Below are 24621 nucleotides of genomic sequence, written 5' to 3' on the forward strand. Positions count from 1 at the left end.
TTATATCATTGTAATACTCCTGAAAAAATTACTCACTTTAGGGTAATCCTGAATACATGAATACAAATATGACAAGAAAAGCAACAATTTGAAATCCAGCATGGGTTTTCGAGCTGAACAAGAACGTACACAGTTTCTTGTGGTGGTGGTACACTGCAATGGTTTAGTAATCAGGCTTTCGTGTAGGAAGTACTAATGATCATGTTTTCCTGAACCAGAGTCAACAAATACGTAAATATTAGTGTCTGTACACAGCTCTATTACAAAATAGACTGATTTTTCCTGTCTGATCTGCCTTCTGCTGAATTACTGTTTGTAAGGTCAGCATACAAAAATCCTCATGCATGATACGTTCTTTTAATATGTCTTTATTGCTAAAATTGGCCTACCTTTCTTAATTCTTTCTGGTATCAGAAAGTATCCTGAATAAAATTCTTCTCTTTTTGTGTCTAAAAGAAACAAATTCTGAGGTTCTCTTGTTTAACAACTGTGCAACCTCTTGCATCAAGATTAAACACTTTGTTTTGTCCCCAGGCAGTAGTATATTTATTACTCTTGAGGCAGTGGTATTTGAAATAAATAGAATTGAAAGATCCTGAGAAATGGTTTCTGAAACACATATATTGAGTTATTCTCTCCTGTGTGAGCAGAAAATGCTTCTGATGCTTCTCCCCGCACCCTTGCAAAAGAAAATAGCTGATATAAAAATGTCACGTGATGAGGTGGTGAACAGGGGAAAGCATTTTTATTCTCAGTCTCTGAGGCTTTTTGCTGCTTATTCTCCTGAAAATAATTAAGTTATGTTTATGGAATGCATCACTATTCACTAAAGAAAACATAGGTAAGGGCGTAATAAAGGACAAAAGGAAAAGTTTCTCTCATTTTCTGGTTCAAAAAGTATGCTATGAAAACATGGCTTGCAAATAGTCTTAAAAACTTCTCAAAATTCAGATGTATTTTTGGCTGGTGACAGGGCTAATTCCTTCTCCCTGTTCAAAAAACCAGATGCTCACCAAGAGAAAAAGTTCTTTTGTGTTATAAGGGAAACAATTTCCATGTAGCTTTTGTATGTGTGTGTGTAAGCATATTCATAAAATATGGATTAGCAGCACTAGGTATTCAGCTAAGTAAATATTCATAAAATAAAGGTGGAATTGATATGTATTTCCCAATAGAGAATAATAAGCATATTTTGATTTCTTAGTAAGAAATCAAACTAAGGGGAGAGAAGGCACTTTCTTTTGTCTGGGCGCTTTATATTCCTCATTCTCATTGTGTTGATCCTGCTGGCAAAGATATTCTTTACTGACATTTTGAATATACAGTATCGCTTATGTTAAATGGACAAGAATCAGGAGTTTTGTTTAAAACGTGAAAAAAAAAAAGAATCCAAAATGTCCTTTTTTCTTTGCATTCTCACTGGTGTCTTTGGGGTACATTAAAGTTGCATGTTTAAGCTTGTCTTTATAACTATGAGAGGTAGATATGCTTTTTTTTTAATAAAATCTGAAATTCTCAGAAGTGTAGGAGCTGGAGCCTTGTTAGCAATACTTGCTAACAAGTATTGGAAAACTCAATAAATAAATTAAGGATGACCCAGAATGTTTGTTTATTGTTGCCTTTGCAACACTGACTGAAACTTCTAATTAATTTTGCATAATTATTGTCACTCACTGTATAATACCTTTTTTTTTTGCCACCTCTTACAGATGATTTGCTATTAACCTCCAATTTATGCTGGATTTAAGGAAATAGATATATATTGCAGAGTCCTGAGTGGTAGACTTAGAGGTATGTCTGACAGCTTCCTTTGCAGTACACTTGATCATTTAGAGTAATAAAATGGAATTGGTTTTGAATAAGCTGAAAATTAAGTGGATGTTCTAAAGCTTTAGCTGATAGATCTCAAGAATGGCTCTATTTCATGGTTGAATCAGGGAAAAATTACATGTTGGTTTACCAAACAGGCAAAGGTTTGATAGAAATCAACTCCTTGAAGTAAAACAAAACAGAAATAGATTTTTTGCTGTTGTTTTTATGTAATGTCTAATTAAAGAGTTAATGTAAGGTTTCTGAGTTTTAGAAACAAAATGTTTGAATCTCAAAATTGAAGAATAGGTGTTCCTGTAATTAATATTTGATATAATAATTTGGAATGTATCTTGGTCTTTACCTGCAATTAGTCTTGATATTGCTTCTTTGTTTCTGTTGGAGCTGTATTTGTTAAACGCTATTTCATCCCCTTCTTTGGTTTTACCCCTTTGCTTGGGTCAGCCATGTCTGTCAGTTCTCTTTCCAAGCTGAGGGGAAGATGGGCTTAATCATGCGTGTATGGAGCAGACAGCTCACATCCTCATCCCTCTCTTCTGTTTTGATGTTTCATTCTTTGAACATAAACAGTTTCTTCCAATAGCACATGTATTTTGGATAGTCAAGAAATACAAGGTCTTTGTTCTACTTATTTTATGGACTTTACCTGATTTATTAATGCATGGGTTATGTGCATTCGGTAATTTCAGTGTGTTCATTGCCAATAAGGAAAATAAAAATGAAACCATCTTTGGCAACTGGCACAGAGCTGGGGTGAGCCAGTAAATAAATGTTATGTATTTAGAAGAGATTTTATTATTTCAGAGCTGTTAGAGAAAAGGAGGAGATGACCGTTGTCATGTAGTTTGAAAAATGTCGTCCAGATTACATCATCCTACAGCTATCAGCTGAATGCCACTGATCATTTCCACATGCTGAATAAATTAAAACCATCATAAAGTATGGCAGCAATCTCCATTAGCACAGCTTGTTGATACCTGCTCGTTGAAGTCTATTATTTAAAATCATTCCTTTGGCTTTGTCAATGTTTACACAGGCCAGCATCATTAATGTTGACTTAGGGTTATCTCTGTGTTCCATAACTAGAATACAGAACATTTCTATTGATTTCTTAGCCACACTCTTCTACTTTACTATCACTAAATGAATTTTGATTCATAAAAGAAAAACCTTGGGAGTCAAATGTCAGCTATTATCCAATATATTGCTCTCCCCTGCAACTAAAATAGTCTGCATCTCATCTTGAAAATATAATGTATGTAAGTCTCCTCTGAAAGAATTTCAATGAAATATTGATGTGAAGTACTTTTTTGGTTTTGCATGATAAAATGTTTTGAAGATACGGACGAGAGCACAAAACAAAGCCTGGAGCCGTCCTGTATCATGTTCGGTGAGCTTTTTCTCTGAGCGTTAATAGCCACAATATGTGGGGCTTTTTGTTTGTATTTAGTAAGAAAATAGTCTATGGTATTGTCTCAAGTGATCTGTCTTAGCTGATTTTGTGCTGTGAGTTATGATCAAGCCCAACAAAGCCTAATAACAAATGAAGCCAGTACTTGTACACAAGTTGGTTACTTCCATCACATTCAGGTGGTCTGCTTTTAAAGAATGTGTTTCTACACAATGCATTTCTTTTTTTTTTTTTTCTCCTAAGTGTGTGGATAGCAATATATGTAACTAGAAAATTTTGTTTTGTTTAAAGGCAAGTTGGTGATTCCATGAACAATTTAATATAACTTCATTTTTATGATACTTCCCAACCTAAGGACAGATGAGTAAAAGTACCTCGTAATAAGAAGGCTGATGCCACCTGGAAAATTGGGACACCATAGGAGTGAGAGAAATATCAGCTTCCAGGCACATACATGTTTGTGAAGAGACTTTTTTATTTTATTTTGACTCAAATAAAGAAAAAGAATTGTAATCCCAGGGCGCTTAGGATTCTCTGGGGACGTGTCATGATGATGCAAGGTAGTATATCTGTACATTTTTACCAGTAGTATGTGCTCATTTCATCTCCCTTAGTGCTGTTATACTGGCTGTTGGCCCACAGGAAAGAGACTTCAGAGATGTTAACAGACAGATACTCACAAGACCATAAATTCCTAATGCAGAAGTGGGACACTCAGTACCTCCAGAACAAAAAACCTGAAACTACCTCAATAGTCAATAACAGATTTGAGAAGTTTATGGCAAGAGCTTCCAGAACTGTAGTTATAAATGGGATATAAGGATGAAATTCAGCTTTGAACTATAGTGGCGGCTGTGGTGTGGCTGGCCATCAGGGCTGTGCCATGTGCTCACCCAGGACAGTGAAGTCGTTATTTCCCTAGGTGATACAGGAACTTCCCATCCAATCTCTGCAGAGCTGAGACAATGGATTGAGAGGAGACAATGGACCAACTTGAAACAAGGTTGATTGATTGAACTCCCAGGCCCCACCACAGTGAAGAACTTGATGTGGTGAAGGACGGCTCCAGGTGGGAATTCTGGACTGTCCTGCCAGTTCTCCTGCTGTGCCTGGGCCAGTGAACAGGCTCTCCCTGTGTGCTGGGTGAGGAACTAAGCTGCTCCAGCAAGTTCTCCAGGTGGTTCCTCCTGCAGAATCAACCAAATTATATATAGATGAGACACCTGTAAGCAGTCAGTAGAAAACAGTTACTGCAGATGCAGAAATGGCTATGTGGAACAGTCTTTTTGCCTAGTTAAAATAGGATATGTTTTGTATGTTGTTTAAGATGACCAATAGTGATGGCTGGTGCCTGTTTTGGAGTGGTTGCACAGGACCAGCAGCCAGCTGGATTGTAAGAGATGAAGAGAACAGCAGTTTGGGGAATCTAACCCAATCCAGTTAAAGGTGCTGCTGCAAGGAGGCTTGAAATGGAGACTCCTCCTGCCCTCTGGGCAGTGACTGACCATCCTGTTCAAGAGATCTGATTCCCCAAGTGAGCATTTACCCTGTGCAGTCGTGTGGTTTTTGTTAAACAAACACCATGTCCATGAGGGACTGTGCAATTTTATTGAAATGTGAGAATGAAAGAGAAATCAGGTGACCGTACTTCATTCTTTTAATTTTTTTTTTTTTGAAGAAAGCAAAGGCAAAATGTGTGAATTTTTTTTTTTTATGGAACAAATGGTGATCACTAGCATTACAGTGAATATCAAATGAATATATAATAACAGAACATTAGGAAACAATTAGAAAAAGTGCCTACACATTATTAATTCATGCGCTATTCATTGTACCAACATTGATCATGTAAAATAAGTGTGGTGTTAGTTACATTTTAATCACTCAGTGTTGGAGAAGGACTAATTATTTTCAAATAGAGATGGGGAGTATCCAGTTTTATAAAAAATAATGGAATGTCCAATTTAATCCACAGTATTAAGGAAATGTGTGACTGCTGATATCAGTAGGACAGCGGAGAAAATCATAGGAATTGCCCATGTTTAAACTCTCATAGAGAAGGTAGATGTATTGTTGCCCTCACAAGAGCTTTTGTTGACCCACTATGGGGTGGGTGTGCTGTGCAGCATGGCCTTGTTCCTCATCCATGTTGAGGCTTCGTCAGGCTGAGCACTAGGTCCCTTCTAGCCAAACTACTTGGGTTTCTGCTGTACATCAGCAAGCATACTGCGGAATGAGAGCAGTAGGTAATCTTCCCAATGGACTGAGTGAGGGACATGCCTGACATGAATACAAATGGAGATTAAAGGGAGGAGGACTGATTGCATCCATCTCCCTGCCACCCTTATACTCCACTGTGGAAAATCTGTAGGGACTTCCAGTCACCTCTGAAGAAAGGAGTTGCACATTTCTCCTTGGAAAGTCATCTCTGATCTTGCATAGGCATATGCCTGAGAGGAAACCTGAAATATTGATGACTTCTTCATAGGAAAGTTTCTCTTGCTTGGGCTGAGGCTGTATGCAGAGTTTCAGATAAGGATCTCAGGGTGTGTAGAGCCTCATGGATCAGTTGTGAATTTCAGATATTGACATACTTTGGTCAAGCTGCCCAACTCCAAGCTTGTTTGGATCTTTTGTAAGCAATAGCTGCTTTCTGTTTGTTCTCCCTTCTTCCCTTCTCCAGCAAAAAAACCTCGTAAGTGCCTCCAAATGGAAAGGTGGATCTCTAGGGGCTTCTGTGGTACCCAGGTGCAGTTCTATGAGGTTTTTCTTCTTGAACTGGGACCCTCACAGATGGTAACTTGGCAGCTGTGCTTTGAAAATAGCATGCGTGTCTCTCCTAGTCCTGTATTTTGCCATACTTTGTGGTTTAGGAGACCTCAGATCAGTTGTAATGATACAGTCAAAACATAGAAAGACAGCTGAAAGATGAGAACTGGTAAGCTAAATCTGGGATGATTTAAGTAGTAATTTCACTTTACATGAATAGTGTTTGGGAAAAGCATAAGAACATGGTTCTGGATGAGTGTAAACAAGGCCCACTGTATCTTTTTGGCTTTGTACTTCTCTGGTTACTTTGTATGTTAGAGGAAGGTAAAGGTCAACTTGTAAACTATAGTAACACACTTAATCAGAATTGTATCAGGTTTACTTTAGTATATTGCCTTTTCTGTAACCTCTGAGTTTGGTTTATTTATTCCAGGACAAGAGTAACCCATATTTTCTGTGGGTGGATTGATTGATTTAAATTCACAGAAGGAGCAACATGTTCTTTCTTCAGTAGTGGACTTCAAATGGATGCTTTTTATTCTATTATCTTCCTTAGTTTTATATAGTATTGATGAAATTGAAAATCAGTGACCTGACAAAAACAAAATAATATGGCATGAAAATTGCTACCATGATTTCATACTGTGTTAATGCAAGGATGTCATTCCTGCTTCAGAATAATAACAGTGTTTTACTTCTGAACTCATGGCATCTCTCTCTCTCCTTCTGCCCCCCCCCCCCCCCCGCCCTTTTCTTTTTTTAAGGGAGAGCTGATGTCACCATGAAATTCTCTTTAATCACATCTCTTCACAGGTTGTTAGAGAATAGCCACTATTAACAGTTAATTTTTTTTAAGTAGGGAGTGAAATCTCTGTATTCCATAAGCATATGAAGACATGCAGGGTGCATAGTGAACTTCTGTATTTCACCCAGAAAGAACCAGGTGTAACAGTCATCATAACACAGTTAAATGCAGAATCTGGGAATTTTTTAGTCATTCTTCCTCAGAGGATAACCATGGCCCAGGCTGCCTGTCAGCGCCTCTGAATTCCTGTGGGGCGCTGATGCTTCTGCAATATGTAGAAGTGATACTCGCTGTCCGTTCTCAAATATACTGCTATGCCCAGTGAAGAGTGCAGAAGCTTAAACCGATCCCTGTTATCCTACAGATGCCAGAAAAGATTTGAGGAGAAGCTAAATTCTGCTTAAGGTGTTCCCTGAACTTGCAATGGTGTGATCAAGTTTTGCATTCAGGCAGTTTAACTGATTAGAGGCCCCCTTATCGAACCTTCCTAGCTTGCTAATGATGGTAGAACCTGCCAAATGTGCTGTAAAAATTTTAAATTTTATATCAAAGGTAAGAAGGTAATTGGCAAATTTTGCCATATAGGAAGAATGTCTTCCAGATCCCAGATACTCGTTCAAACTCTTCCATCATAAAGATTTATCTGTTCAGATAGGAAGGGAGTAAATGCCAAGTCCCAAGTTAAAGGCCAGCATTAGCAACAACTCCACTTATTTTTGACTGTCTCTCTACTCCTTCATGGCTTGCCAGAGAGGGTGGGCCTGGCTGTCACGTGTGTGCAGAATGAAAGAGCCATCTGTACCATACCTTGTGGAGGAGATGGAAAGGGATGGGAAAGAAACGGAGCACTATGCCCTCTCCTCATGCTCTACCTAACTGGCTTGTCTCAATATAGAGGTCAATTTTTAAAAAACCAATAGTTTCTTGCATTTAAAGAAGTGAGCTGAAGGGCTGCTGCTATGTCTCTCTGTTTATATACTTGCTTTACAGTTAGGGCATTCACCCACACTACAGGAGATCTGAACCAATTCAGAATGTCTTCTCATGTTTCTTAACCTCATATGTCTTGGTTATTTTAGGCAGAAAAAAAAAATTATGATTCAGTGGGCCAGAGAGAAAATACATATGAGCCTGAGGTTTAGTGGTTAGTATTCACATAAGGGCTCCAGTTTTGATGCTAAGGATAGCTTCAACTCTAGTGTCAGCTTTTGGCACAGGGATTTGAAGTTGCCTTTCCAGCTAAGGTGGTTGATACGCTGCAGAATTCTCCAGTTTAGTATTGTCTTCTATAATTTCGTAGCCTCCATGGGGAGAATGGGGAATGCCCTCATGGGTGTGGTAACCTACCTCTTAATAGAGAGGTGGAAATATGGGGCTGAATTCTCCTAACATAGGAAATAATTCAAGCAGCCAGGAACAGTGCTCTCTGCCTGTTTATTATTCCATGGGGACGAATAAGAGGTACCTCATCCTGTGGCTGTAATTCAAAAAACTAGGACAAGCCCCTCTTATATTTTGAAAGAGGTCACCTCTTGGTTAAGAGAGAGGTTTTTGTGAACTCACACTTCTGTTTCTGGATGTTTCTTATTAGTAAACTCTAAGGATTTTTTTGCTGAACAGGCCAGATCTGCTCACCAGTTTGGTTGCCATTCTGTCGTCGTCATCTTAGAAAGAATGATCTTGCAAATTTTCAATCTCTGTCTGATAGTACTAGGACAAATATAAAACAGATGATTAAAGAAAAAAAGTCTCCTTTCGAAAGAAAATTTCTATTTGCTGAATTAATTTTATTTTGTAACCAAATGTTTGAAATCCATCGCTAACTCCTGCCTGCCTTTTTGGGTGTGGGAAGCCGTCTGTGCTTTATGTTGCTAATAATGTGCTGTCTGCTTCAGTTTTAGGTTTGTTTCTTAAACTGCTCTCGCCTTTTGCCACTTTTTTTCTGGTTGCTTGCAGTTTTAGCATATTTTGTTTGTTCTCATCCCCTGCTGCTTTAACTTCATTGCTGCTATCTACGGGTTTTTGCTATGAACTGCCCATCTGATGGAATTCCTGCTGCTTTTGCTCGATTGCTAGAGCTCTGGCGTTTGCAGCACAGAGCACTGGAGCACTGTCCATGGGCTCAGCTCTGCCTGGTGGGAGTCCAGGTGCTCCAGCCATTCGGCTCCAGTGCCTGATCTAGTCCCTTAGCCTGCAGTGTTGAAGGGATCCTCCGAGACTGGCTGGTACCAGCCAGACTTTGGATTAAAGGAATTTTTGTGTCTGTTCTTTCATTTTTACATAGGTATGCAAGAGTATACTCGTAAGTGTTTTTATTTAGTTATTTGGATTTTGCTGTTATAGCAATATAGAGTATTGCTGTAACTCAATGAAGATGTCCTAACCTAACTATAGGAATGTCATGCAAGGACCTTGGTTGCTTTGGTTTTTTTCCAAATGTGATGGTTGTTTGGTGTTTCTTTGTAAACAACAGTATTTTTCACTGTAGATAGAATAAGTTTTCTATGCATATGCTCTGGTTTTAATTACGTGTTATAAAAAAGAAGGTTTTATTACTGCTAGAAGCATGGGGTGAAAAAGAAGTATAGGGCTTAACATTCTTTATTATAGAATTTAAATTTGCCATAAAATTAAACCCTGCAATTGAATTATATAAATTGATTTATATCCTTTGTGGAGGCATCCATTCAGTCTTCCATCATCTTGAATTTTTTTGAAATATTTTTTAGTATAAGGGTATGTACAAGATGGGGGTTAATATAGGGGTGGAGTTAAAAGTCAAAATATATATTTTATGTAATATGCTTGGTAATACATTTAATAAAGTTGCTGTGTTTTATGGATATATAGGGAACAAGAACTGCCCACATACTGTATGAAGACAAAGTAATAATATCCAACTAAACAGTGTAAATAGAGTATGAAGAAGGGGACAGAAAAAAAAGAATGGTAAATACAGTGATTGCTGGTATTATACCAGTACACTTGGGCTTTGTTTCCTGTAGTTTCTTTTTCCCTTCTTTTTATCAAGGGAGAGCTCTTTTTCAGGGCTTACAGAGTTTTGAGTTTTTAAAATATTTTCGTGGGATTTCTAGGGGAGGATTTTTTAGTTTATCAGAGGAAAAGGGAGAACTGAAAGATGGTGCAGGAGGAACATGGTGGGTAGGAGTGAGAGTGGGGGCACTAGGGTTGGGTGGGTTGCCAAATGGAAAAAAATGGCCACAGGAAAAACCTTAGAAAGCAGGGTGGTCGCAGCACCGTTGCTAGGTTTCAGTTTGAGTTTCCTTTTCCTGGGGAGAGTTTGTTTGCAGAGACTAGTCTCCCAAACATTTTTATTATCTGAACACACAGGACAAATGGCTCTGGGGCAGTGGGAGGGAAATATCCCGCAGGTCCTGTTCTTTGCAAGAAAGTGCAGGGTCAGGGAGATAAAGGATAGCCTGGATGATTCCAGTTTTCTTTCTTTTCTGCCAGGGAACTCTTAAAACTTCCTCTGCATCTATGCAGTGGATCTAAAATAGAAAGTCATGTTCATACCTCCCCAGTTTCTGAGAAATCAAACCTTACACCTAGATGCAGATTTCAGACTCTGTGGTTGGATCATGTATGGCTTTCTTACTGAGCATCCCTGATAAGTTACAATTCTTCCACTCTTGACATGCAAAAAGAATAACTTTTCTAATGACAGATTAACTGCTAACAAAATTCACATTTAAAAATAGGTGAGGAGTGGTGAAGTACACAGCTGGTTCCAAAGAGAACTGGTGATGTTTTAATTTGCTCTGTTTATTTCTGTATAGTTTGTCTTTCCATTCAAATGGTAAATTTCACATTTGGGAGAACAAAATCAGATAAAAACAAGATACCTGTTTTTAAATGAGCTTAATTCATTATTCAAACACTATGTCTTGAAATGTAGTGGTTATGTCATTGGAACCCTAAATTGTGCCTGGATATCCTCCTAAAAGAAACAGCAACTGAACCAGAATATTTTGGTTTGATGCAGAAATTCTCAGAATTTAGGGGACTTTTACAGACTTGGTCAGGCTAGATGAACATATTTGTACTTTCTGTCTTTTTAATTGTTGAAGGCACACTGTGCAACAGCTTTCCAAGTCAGTTGTAACAATAAATTAGGCCACTGGGTCCCTAAATCAAGTGCTCCAGGCCAGCGTGGAGGCAGAGGCTGCCCTCGTGTTCCGATGCTCAATGCTCAGAGCGCTTCCCCTCTGGCGCGGGCACTGCTGCCTGTGGCACTGTGCATCAGCTGCCAGGTAAGCTGTCCACATAGCCAAGGGCAGATTTTTATCTTATAAGTGCTGTGTTGCTTCAGGGGCAATATCAAGTGGTGCTTTCCAAGAATGTGCTTTGATGGTTTTCCAAAACCTTCCAGAGATCTGGACCGATCTGCCACAGTATATGCCACCTCCTTGTGGTATCCCTATGCATAGGGGCTTCTTTGCATTACGGGTGCTACTTCTCTTGCTTTCTTTTATTAAACATGATGTGTTCAGAGAAGCTTAATCCAGAAACCATCCATGTGCTCCCCAGAAACAGGAATTCCAGTTTTGGCCAGTTACTGATATTGGATTTAAATAGAAAGCAGAAAATTCTTCCTATCAGTAATTACTTGTAGGTGCAGACTGGTCACACTAAATGGCAGAGAGGTAAATCAGCTCCAGGTATTTATGTTTTGCTTTGGGTTGCAGAAAATTGCCACGATTCTACTTTATTACATAGCCTGCTCCTGTTAATTGTTGTACAAATACCGAATTAAGAAGTTAGATGAAATTATAAAAAGAAATATATAATAGATATCAGTATGAATTAGTATAGTGCAAAGCGCTTACCTCAGCAGGTGTTTGTTAATGGAACATTTGCTTTGTTGCTTGTTGCTGTTGGAATACATGAGTAGTGATACAACGCTTTGTGAAACACATATTAATACTTCTGTGAAAATAAAAATATAAGATATTTTACTCTGATTTATTCCATTTTAGGAATTAGAGAAATTAAGCTTCCTTCTCTTTTAATTATATCTTGCAGAGAAGCTGTAATCTCTTAATCTCTATAAAGCTTCTCTCTTCTAGTTTACCCATTGGCATTTTCTGACATGGAACCTGCAGAGCCTGCAGTAGGAACCGTACTCCACAGCTCAGAAGGGTGTGCTCAAAAAGCAAAGGCCAAATTTTGCCTACATATGTGCAGCTTGCTTTGACTTCAGGGCAGGCGATCAACACTTGGGCTACACAATAAATTGATTTGTCAGTTCAGTGACCGACTTAAAAATAAATAAATTAAAATAGCTCCAGTTGACAAGAAACAGATCTCTCTTCGCTCCTCCCCCCCCTTTTTTCCCAACTAATCAAAGCAATATGCTTTATTTGACCAAAAATACATTTGCAGGCATTTTAGATAAAAGCAAAAGCTAGATTTACAGGAGGATATAGCTGCTATCACAAAACAGGTGCAGCAGTTTTCTTATGTATGTTGGATCAGAAACATTTCAAATCTCTACTGTTCTTAAGAAGATGTACTCCCCCCCACCCTAATTTGAAGAAAATGTTCTAACTATGGAGCTATATGCTGTTACAGAATGTTATACTTTCCTGTTGGAACAGCTCCACTATGTATAAAATGCTTAAGCATCTATTTTGGTCAGCAACACAAAAAGTAACTCTATAGCCTGCTGCTTAGAACAGTCTCTAGGGATGCCCAGGTTCCTGTATTAATGAATATTTAAGTGCTTACAAGAAAAAATGAGAGACTGAGGGGCTGCAGCCCACAATACTTCATTACTTTGTGTGTAAGGTATTTTCCTAAATGCTTTTTTCGAGAGAGATTAGATTTTAATCTGAGCCTCTGACAACCCATTCTAATTGCTGGACTGCAAGGTGAGAAAGCTCCTTTTCATGCAAAATATTGTGGAGCTAAAAAGTTGTTAAAATATTGTGGAAAATTAAGAAGCAGCCACTTTCAAATTAGTAAATTGCTCTCTACAACTACCCCAAAGGAGGTTGTACCGAGGTGGGTGTTAATCTCTCTTCCCAGGTAACAATAGGATGAGAGGAAATGGTCTCAAATTCTGCTGGGGCAGGTTTAGATTGGGTATTAGGAAAAATTTCTTCACAGAAGGGGTTGTCAAGCATTGGAACAGGCTGTCCAGGGAAGTGGTTGAGTCACCATGCCTGCAGGTATTTAAAAGACATGTAGACATGGCACTTAGGGACATGGCTTAGTGGTGGACTTGGAAGTTTTAGGTTTACAGTTGGACTCGATGATCTTAAAGGTCTTTTCTAACTGGAATGATTTTATGAACTAATTGTTTGCATGATTGAGGCTTTTGCTTCTTTTTTATTATTTGGTGGAAGCTACTCAGTGTGATTGCTCCACAACTATTTACAGAGGAAGAATAATTTGCTTTTAAAGTAATTAATCCAAACCTAGAAGATCGGTTTTACCTTTTATTCCAAAATCTAGTGTGCAAAGACATAAGTGTGCAGTCAAGCAGGAGACCTCCTACCAGGCTGAAGTGAGAGCATCACTTCACATGGGTGAAGATGTAAGCATCTTTCCTGTCATATTTCACCTTATTTCTGTGTGTCCTACAGTGGGGAGTATGATGTAGTTTGGATCCTTGAAGAAGGGACATCAAAACCTGGCAAAAAAGAAAAGGGTCATAGCCAGAACCAGCGGACACTTGGCAAATTTTTCTGTAATTCTGATAGAAATCTGCTCAAGCATTAAGGCAACCCAAAGGAAATGATCAGAGCTCAGGAAAATATCACATCATATGATTCAGCCACCCCTGTTATAAATGAAACGTGCTTACTTTTGCTGTCAAATGAGTCTCATCATACATTATCAATTATTCTGTATCTCACAATCTCATATGCTTACTGCTATTTGCAGCATGTAGTGTGGTACTATAAACTCATTGCATTTTAAGAGAAAGCCTATAGGTCTCCAGTAATTAGGCACTATATGTGAATAGCATTGCTGTTTGACCCAAGATGTAAAACATTTTGTGGACTTACCTTGATTTTCCTTTTTCTTGAGTTTAGAAAGGAAAATAACAGTAGCTTCCAGTCTAAGAGTTTAATATATTTGAAATGTATGGTGAAACTTTTATTTGGTCATGAATATGACATTATTCTGCATTATTGTAAGTTTAGCATGCTGAATATTTTTTTTTTCAGAATTCTGTACTGCTGTTATGTATCTAGAAGCTATTTTCCCTTTTAAATGCAGTAAGTGGACACACTACATCTCTTAAAGTAATACTCTTGTAAAAATTTGTGAGAATTAGGTCCTGAAAATATTCTTGAAACTAAACTTGATAACTAAAGACAGTGATATAATTGGTTGTACAAAGGCATTAATCTTTTATCCATTCTTTTTGCTAAGATATGTCAGTGCAAAATGTTACCTAGCAAGTGGCCTGATGCAGTGTGTTGAAGACAATGGACAAACTTTCATGATTTCAGTAAGGCAGGTATTTACCATGCCAGATACTAGGAGCACCTGGAAAATTGAGAGGGATTCTCAAAAGTAGAGGCTGTCAGTTTATCAGTGGCAGCAGGAACTCAAAGGAAAACTACTCCATTTGGTTCCTCCGAAACAGCCACTGGAAGATTTTTATCACCTTGCTATATTATTTTCAGTTTGAATGCAGTATTCAATATAGGATATGTTTAAAACCTTGAGTGCAGAGAAGTGCTTAAACTCAGTACTAGAAAAGTAGTAATTTTAAAACTAAATTCTTAAGTTCCTGAAAATAAAATCAATTTTACTTTTTTAAATAGCTTCTGAACTGTGCTGTTTGACATTTCGCTCAGTTTGGACAGTTTTCCTATGCATAACAGTTAATTTAAATCTTGTGGTTCTGTTCTAGCATAATTTCCCCAGCCTTTTCAGGTGGGTGGCTTCTCACCTGAAGCCACAAGCCTGCTTACACTTGCTGAAGAAACCTTATGATAACACCCTGAGTAATTTATCTGGTTGCATTTTTTCAGAACTTGCATAACCAATATTTGGCCTTGAAAGGCAGAGGTGTAGAGAAAAGCATCATTGTGACTGTTCAGCTCCTCAGAACAGGGGTAGTTGTGTGACCCTGTGGTGCCAGGCTTTAGTTTTTTGCATGGTGCCCTGGAATGGTTCTATCTGCTTGCACTGGGTGAAAAATGGCTCCAAACAGTTCAAAGATTTTAAGGGCTTCCTCTTTGAGTTGGTTTGGCCCTGTTGGTCCCAACTCCTTTTCTTCCCTTACAGAAGTATCAAAGGAAAGAGGAACTTAGGAATTCATCTGAGAACAGCACTTCAGGCAGCTCTTGAGGGTACTCCAATAATGTGTGTTTAGGAACACACGGGTTAAATTTTTGTCATTCTCTGAGCAGGAAAGTAGAAGAAAGCTGGTTGAATTTTTGAAAATATAATCATTTTAAAGCGTACTGTCTGTCTTGGAGTCAAGGAAAATCTCTGTGATTCACCACTATGAATAGGGTTATCTAAAAATCACCTTAAATGTTGAAATATATGTTGTTACTTCCAATTTTGTCTCCAGTTTCTGAGAAATGTACTTTATTCCGCTAACTATATTTCCTCCCATACTTGGTAGGCCTTCTTTTTTTTTTTTTTTTTTTGGTATTTGTGTATGTACCTATTTGTAAACGCCCAGTAGACTAATTAAGATTTCTGAAGGTTTAACCTCATCTTATAAAGTAGATCCTGAGACTTGCCATGGTGTTAGCTCAGTAGGGTACAGGGAAGGGTTCCAGAAAAGATTGTGTAATATTGCCAAGCAGGGCTTTGCTGTTGAGATTACTTATCCTTTAGAGCTTAGGTCAGTGTTAATGGGACAGGGGAGATTTAATCCCCTGGGAAAGTGTTTTCGTCATGTGACATTAAAAGGAATTTTACCACCTCACTCTAAAAAGAATTGTGCTGATCGTATTTTAGCGAATTGTTCTTTCAATTTTGAAAGAAAACTATATTTTGAATTAATTGCCAACCAAAATCAAATTACTTACTTTGCTTAAAACTGGGCACGTTGTAATGGTTCTGTATCAGCAGAGAACATTTCCCTGGTTTTATGTAAAGGAAACATATTTCTGAAATAATATGCTAACCAGAATTATAGAAGTATTAGGGGAACCCTCCTGCCCTGTTACTTTCAAATGAGATAGTAACGTGATCGTAGCAGCTGAGTTCAGCCAGATGTTCCTCCCCTTGATGTCATGGTATGATACCATCAAATGGTGCTAGCTTCTGATGTTGTATCATTTTTTTATTTTATAAAAATGAAAAAAAATAAAAATGCCACTGCTCTTGCCTCACAGGACTATTGCTACTTCTTCTTCACATATTGCATCCTAGCTCTTGAATACATATTATTTTCTTAGAAAAGCTTCTAATTTCCTTCTATTCATGTTATTTATTACATAATATCTTTTGGGACTGTCTCTTCAATGCATTAAATCATCAGTGATTTCTAGTTGTTTTTAAATATTCCTGTGTTCGTGAACACAAGCGTGATGCCCTACTGTGTGAGGGTTCCCTTCCTCCTTGTGCCCTCAGGTGCAGGACAAGAAATTCAGCTTCCCTCAGACAAGGGGTGCAGCAGAGGTGGAGGGCTGAGAGCTGAATGACAGTGGTATCAGCTCTCGTTGGGCTTTTGCCAAAATCATGGGGTGGCTTGGCCCAGACCTGGCTCACAGCTTGCCCACACTGGCTGGCACTGGGCAGAGGAGAGACAGAGATCTTTATTGGGTTACAGTACCCAAAAAATGAGAGGGAAGTGTAGTGTAGATCTTGGGGTTTGTCAGTTGTCTGGATAGTGGATGGTGTCATCAGCCTGTGTTTGGGCCAAACACACAGTATAGACATGTCCCAGAGCAAAGATTTGTGCCAAAATTATGCCTTTGCCTATAGCATTCATCAGACTTAAAAAATAAATATATAAATCAAAATAAAAAACTAAAAGAAAGAAGGAAGGGAAGAAAGAAATCTTCTTTTATTGTATAATAGTGAAGAGCTGTATAAAAATCCATAAATTAGGCACAACTTTAAAATCACATATAATTTCAATTACAGCCATCTGTTTCTCCTTAGGAAGAATGAGGTGAGGTCAACAACTAAACATTTTACAACCATAAAGATTCTGGGATTCTTTTTAAGCTATATACATATATGATTTGTAAGAAACCTATTTATATGTAAAATTTCTCATTTGAACATTCATTCCTTTTATCATGCAAACATGAAGTTTTTTGGAAGCTACAGGCTTCAAAGTGAATACACATATTTCAGCCTAATGTTACTGCTCTAATTTTTTTCATTTTAACCCTCTGATATTTCTATCATCATGAAGAAAAATATCTGCATACCTTTAACTTTCAAATGTGTAAATAGTAGGGAATAGATGCAGCATACATTTTCCTCAAGACAAGTATGTAAAAGGTTTCTGAGACCTTTGACAAAAATAAAAATTAAAACCATAACAGAGGTTTTTGAGAGAAGATGGGCAAGAGAGGAATATTATATGCTGGGACTCAGGGTAGAAAATTATTTAAATCTTTGAATTATACGTAACCCTTTATTTGAGTGGCACTTACCTTTCCTTCTCTCACACAGTACTGTTCACAGCATTGAACAGACAATGGTGCATTCAGTGAATGTTGTCATGTGACCCTGCTGTCTAAGTTGTCATTTTACAAGTGATTTTAATAAAGTTGATTTCTGATAAGGTTTTTAGTCATGCAAAATAATATGGAAATGCATTTTATATTCATCCTTAATGTATGATATAATATATTCACCCTCCTTGAGCCTGCAGACTTTTGGAATTCCTCAACTATGAAGGGGGAGCAAAAACTTAAGTAAGCTCTTCCAACAATAAATCAAATAAGAAAGCAGAATCACTCTGCATGCTTAATCATAAAGCCTTCATGCACAAAATATAAAGCAAAATACTGACCTAAATGGTTAATAACAGGAAAAGTCTGTTAATACCTGTTGTATAAACCCCTAATCTTTACAGTTGTTAACAGGAACAGGAGTGCATGCATAAAAGACCGTGCTTCACAGCAATGCTGTTATCCACATCAATCAAGATAATCCCACAGTAAAACCTTGCTAAAGAGGAAATGTGGCATGTTTGGATAATGTCAATGATTAGAAAACATGTCCCAGAAAATGCCATGCAAAGCAAGTTTAAATATTAATGCACACTTTCCTAACCCTTTTCAGCTAAGAGTCTCAAAATTATTTACGTGGACCTCAAGGGCTGAACTCTGATTTCAGTTCCAGATGTGAAACAAACAGAATTTCATGTATATTTGAAAGCAAAGTGTAATTCTGAGCTGTAAAACTTCACAGGTGCTTTTTCAGAAAATATGAATACTCAGTCTACACAAGGGTAAATTGAGTCACAGAACAGGGAAATGATTTGTTGGATGTGAACATAGTGAACCAGAACACATAACAAACCTCACTATCTCTTATTACCATTCCTTCTTCGTGGCTCAAGGAAACACACTGCTGGTTCAAATTCACTCTGTCTTAGGCTGACAATGTATTTGATCATAACTCATCAGAGAGGACAATTTTATGCTTTAGACCACACTATAAATTAAGTCTCTGGAAGAATTTCATTGGGTATGTAGTACGTTCTGGAGAAATCATTGAAAAAGACAGAATTATGCACTAAACCTCTGTGAACAATCATGCCCTTATTTTCTACTCTAGATTAATGGTAATTGAATATGATTCGCACTTGCAGGTTGGCACTCTTTGACTGCTAATCACTTGGGGAAATACAACACACTGCTCTCAAGTGCTGTTCCTCTATTGTTTCTCAAGACAATCAAAGAATTAGCTCTCCTCATGTCCTTATGAGGAAGATGGTATTAAAAAAACATGGAAGTGAAACAGAATTATCTCAGCTCATTTTAGATGACTGCAGTTTAAAAGTCTGAATCTCAGCTGGTTCTTGTGATTTCAGTAGACTGAACTATATTGTCCTCTGAAATGCCTTTTTCTCTCCACCGACTGTAGCAGGGATCTAGTAATGCTGACTCAAATGACTGTGTTGTAGCTATCTGAGGTTAGTGAGATGAATCTCACCTGAAGTTAAATTGAACAAGTCATCTTTCTGCAGAGCTTAGCAGAATTGGTGCTTTTTGAACTACTTGGAGCAGCGCAGCAGTCAGACCTTACAAAAACCAACAGGCATGGAAGAAACAAAGGAATGTGTGAACGTGTAGTAGGAGTAAAGTTCACACTAATACATTAAAATTGCATAAAAGCCTGTGTTTCAATAAGAAGGTGATTAGGTTTCTTAAATGGAACCTGGTAAAGTTATAATTATGTTTGATCAGAAGAATCACAATGTCAGATGAAAGTTCATTATTCAATAAGCTCTCAATTCAATTCAACTGCATGAGATGCTGTGTGACTTTAAGGAAACAAATGAAAAGCTGGATAATCAGTTAGGTAGGTAGTCTTAACAACTAAGCAAGGAAGAGTGAGGAAGTATACCACGCTAAAAAATGTTTTTAATGAAGGGTCGTGTAGAAAGACAGCATGTGTGTGGGGGGTTAGGTTTTAATGTTCAAAGTACAAGAAATAGCTTATCTCTGATGACCTCTTTCCTGGAACAAAAGACACAAATTAAGAAATTATTTTGTAATAATTTAAAATAAGATACAGTTTGTTATAGGAATAAGCATCCTATCAGTATAGCTTCTAAACTATGATTAAGTAGTTTAACTGTTTTAATTTTTAAATAACCCAACTGTGACTTAAAATTTGTATGGTGCCTTAAGCACAAAACAGGAAAATATAATTCTGGCAGTGAACTGACATGTAGGAATACTGCTTTCACTTTGTGGTTCACTCTATGTTAAACATTTATGAATAGCATGTGCTTGGCCTAGATGGCCACAGAAGGATGTAGGAGCCCCCATACCTTCAAGAACATCCAAAATCTGGGCATTTGTTTGGGTGGAGATATGCTAATCATATATATCCACTTCAAATAAGTGGGAGTGGACATGAAGGGTAAGTCAGTCATGCCTTGTGCTCTGCTTTGGATAACCTCGTTGATTTGGGCGTTTTCTATGCTAGCGCACTGAGCAGTGCCAGGGCATGTTCACTGGCCCCGGGGCCACCAGGCAGCATCTGGCCGTACTATTAAGCACTGTCAGCATCCAAAGGTGGAGGGCTGCATCCAAACTGCCTGTGGGGAACAGTCTTAACCCAGCACACTGCATCGCAGATGGTACTGCCCAGAGAGTGCCAGCTTGGCTGTGCCAAGTGTGTGCCAAGGGTGATTTTAATGGTTTAATAAACTGCAGAAAGAGAAATTCTTGTGAGTGGGAACATTCTTTGGCACCTCAGTTTACTGGAATAGCTAGAGAGCTGGTGAACTAAGATTTCTGATGATATCCGTTGAAAGATCCTTTAGGAAAGGTGTTATGAGAGGAAATGTTTTCACTTGAGTGTTACTGTTTCTTAATCATAGTAATTATCAGTTGTGGTGATAAATGACTGGATTAAAGGCAAGGTAGAGGTTTATGAATAATGGGAGTTTTTACTATAGATGGATGTTACCAAATAAATGAGGATGTGCCTGCTCTGAGAAACAGAGGACACAAAGGGTACAAGAACTAGAGGGATCACAGAGAGATCAATAAAAACATGTCATTACAAAGGTGTCCATGAAAAACAATTTACTTAGGAAAGAAGAGAACGCATGTGTCTCTTTTCAAGGAGCAGATCTAAAGCAAACAAAAGGAAATTTTTTTTTCATGAAATTTGTAATTCAAGGGTGGAACTTGGTGCCAGATGAGTGGATACTTCATGGTGGATAGGCAGTTCAGGAAATCCTTAACCTTCTGACTGCCAGAAACAGTGATGTTTGCTGAGAAGGATCAGTCTGTCTTTACGTTGTTTCTCTGATGGTCCCCTAAGCATCAGCTACTGGCTGCAGTTGGAGGCAGGATTTAGCCATTTCAGCCTAACTCAGCATGGCAGTTTCTGTTTTTCTGTACCCCAGATCATGTGTGTGGTGAGTGTAAAGGGAACAGGCAACATATGTGACAGAATTTTATTCTTTTCCCTTATCACCTGCTTGTCAGCAGCCCTGAGATGGTTTTAGTACTCAACAGAGCAAAGGAAGCATTGCAAGAGGCATTGGAGGGGAAGTTGTGACTCTGAAGCATTTGTTTGCCTCATTATGCTAATTCCTCCATTATCTCTGGGGTAGAGCATCATCTTGCTCCAGGTAAATTTAGATAAGTCCTACATTCAGCCCTTAATTCCATTGTTCTTGGGTCCTCAGTCTGTAAAACTGGGACGCTGTCACAAGAGGTAATGATGGCAAATACACCATCTGTGAGATTCTCAGCTTGTATTACAATAAAGGCCATCAAATGAGGTAGAAGAATTCTCCATAACATCTATTTCTAGATACTGTGCCATAACACGTAATCAGGGAATAAATCATGCAGCCCAACATGTATACACTCAGGCACCAAAAGCAAGGAACTTCAGGTTCATACCTTGAAACCTAAGTAAGTGCAGCTGGACCGATGCTGCTGCCACAGCAAGGCTTTGTAACTCATACACACATCACTCTAAACCATGTATGTATGTCACCTCTGTGTTTTTGACCACTGTGGTTTTTATTCAGGAACATGTGAAATGTCTGAAGGTGGGAACCTTGTGCTTCAATTTCCCCAGTTATAAAGTAAAAAATAATTTTCATTTTGCAGAATGTTGTGATTGTTCAAGCTACTTTGAGATTTATAGATCAAAGGCATCGTGAAAGCACAAAATATTTCTGTGTTCAGTAGATACAGCATGAAGAATCTGTAAAATGGTGCACAGATAGTTAAAAGAAAAAATGGAGTTTTGAGCAAGTGCATGTGTAACTTCTATGGAGAACTGCCATTATCCTTTGAGTCAAAAGTATTGCCAAATTATTAAACTAATTACAGATATTAAAACAAATATCAGTCTTCAAACCCTCTGCCTTTTTTCTTCCTTTGAAGGCTTTTTATTAATTTTTATTACTGTGGGCACCTATAAAAACTTTTAATTTGAATAATTTAGAACTCGGCATTTAATTTTATTATATTTCTTTTCATGTTACTTCAGTGTTGTCTTTGGGCTTTTAATTGATTTTTTTTGTTGTTGTCAAACACTTTGAAACTTCTGAAACAAACTGCATGAAAAGAATAAATAATGACATAGTCATAAGAAAAAAACCAGCAATATTTTATTAAAGACAATCTTTCACAGAATTAAATTCTGTGATTTTGGTATTTTCTGAGCAATTACAATAGCATTAGTGCCAGGTTCTTATGAAAGTAACGTATCTGTATCTATAGAGCAGGCGTGGAAAATGGTGCAAATACACGCCTTTGATCTAAATGACAGAAATAAATTTGCTAAGGACACGGTAACATTAAGCATGTTTAAACTGACCCATATTGCTTGAAGTGCAGGTAGAGTATTTCTCCTTTTGATCAGGCCACTTGATTTAAAGTGTAAATGAAATTAAGTTATGTGCATAATATGTGTAATATAATTTGGCACATTAACTCTTACAGATGTAGGTTAATATTTTATTTGCATATATCCTCTAGTTTTTTCCTGTTCTGCCGTTAAATTTATCACGAGTCTGCAGGCATGACTTGCTTCTAGACATGGACATGAACAATTAAGTTTTCAGTCAGAACTACAGTGAGAGACTCTACTCTGGCTATGTTTGCTAAGCCTTTTGGTAGCTGCATTGATAAGGCGGAAAGGAGTTCATGTGTGAGAAATCTGAAGTGAAGATGCAAATCTCATGCTTGGCTGGTATTTTGTTATCTAAGAATACGTTGATCCTGAGTGGCATCAGAGTAGCTTTACTTTCAGGGCAGAAGAGTGTTTCTGTTTCTTCTCTTTTAAAAGTATCCTAAACCCTTTGGTAGAATTACTACTTTCTTATCATTACAGGGAACTCAAACAAATCTGTTAATGTTGTGATTAGAGTTACCATTTCATAAAGTTTTAAACAGTTTTTTAGAAAGTGTTCATTAATATTCAAAGCTTTTTTAAAGAAGTCATAGATTTGTGTCTAACATTGTCAGACACAGTTTAGTTGCTTTTCCTAGATTTGGAAGTTTGAGATGTGCTTTCTAGTTTGAAGCAGTCAAATGCTTTCAGTCATTATGATAAAATAAGAATATGAAAAGAACATCAAACTTGCATTCATTTTCTCTCCACATATCCAAAGTCACTAGTATTCTAAAATAAATTGCATATAAAAATAATGGAAATTTCCATTCAGTTTTTCTAGTTAATCGTCAAGCTACTGTGATTTTGAGCATGGACCACTATGTTTACTCCTTGTTTGAACAGTACAACTGTTATAGATCTAGATTTCTACAGAACTATAATATTTTAAACTCCCTGGAGAAAGAGGCAGACTAACTCTAAGCAGTCCAGGCTGTTGTGTGAAATCTGACACGTCTGAAGAAGATGTCTCCATCATCTGACCTTTTAGCTGATCTCTTCTGTACTACTTCTTACCTGTTGAGATGCCCAGCATGTAGAGCTCCCACTCTAACACCATAAGATTCTGGAGCTTTCTGTTTTCCCATTTTGTCAGAGCATTCACAGTACCTTATTCTAGGTTTGAGTTTAAACACCTATGTTAGGAAATTTATCTTTTTCAGGCTTTTGATGCAGCCTGCAGAGACTGGGATGCTCCTCCAGGGGGATAATTCACAACAGGAATCTCTTGTGATCAACTGGCTAAAGAGCATAGTGAGTCTGACTTCATATTTGACTAAGGGGCTAAATTGGGTTAAGTTCAGAAAATTATTCTTCCAGCAACTCCAGTGCTAAGTAGGCTGTACGGCTGCAGGACTTTTTTCTCCATCTTTTTACTACCCTTTGCCTCTGTGTACAGGGTGCTGTGTCTAGGTGCAATATTAAATTTTGTAGACCTGCCATGTTAGAAATTTGTGAAAACACTCAAGGTTAAGAGGATATAGCCTTTATTGTAATGATTATAAGGACACTCACTAGCTTAATAAGTCCATGGCAGTGTATCTATGGGGATGGTGTCACAGCAGTGTCGACATGAGTTTGTTGTGAGAATATTTTGAATTATTTTTGATTAACAATATGCAGTCCCCAAGGAAATAAAAAACCTAATATTAGGGATACAAAACTTGCACAGAACTACATTGCTGAGAGAATACCAGAATGATACAGGAAGAGACTCTCTATAAGACTTGATTTGTAATTATGGATTATAAGATACTGTCTGTCCTCAGTTCTTAAATACATAATTCATGAGTAGAGCTTGGGTAAGTTTTTAACCAATAAAAACTACATTGAAATTGGAATTTAGGAGATTATCAGCACAGTGAATCTGATGAGCAGTTATGGCTTTTCAGTCTTTTTCTCTTTTAATAGAAGAGGCAGGAAGAATTTCTTATAACCTAGAAAATACATAGTTCTATTTCAACCTGAGAGATTTTATGGGAAGGTGCAGTTAGATACAAAGCTTAGAGTAAGCAAAACTTAGGTGGGATTTAATTTAATAGACACGATAATCTGAAATCTCATCATGTTTAAACTGAAATAACTTACTTGAAGTTGCCGTTCTGTTTAAGTTAAACACATTTGGTGTTCACTGCTTGTGTATACGTACACAAGAAAAGCAAGACAACACAAACCAAGGAAGCAAAGCTCCCAAATATGCAAGGTCTTTGAAAATTTGAGGCAAAATTTACAGCGCTTTTTC

This window comes from Strix aluco, chromosome 4 (assembly GCF_031877795.1).
Source record: "Strix aluco isolate bStrAlu1 chromosome 4, bStrAlu1.hap1, whole genome shotgun sequence".
NCBI classification, from domain to species: Eukaryota; Metazoa; Chordata; class Aves; order Strigiformes; family Strigidae; genus Strix; species Strix aluco.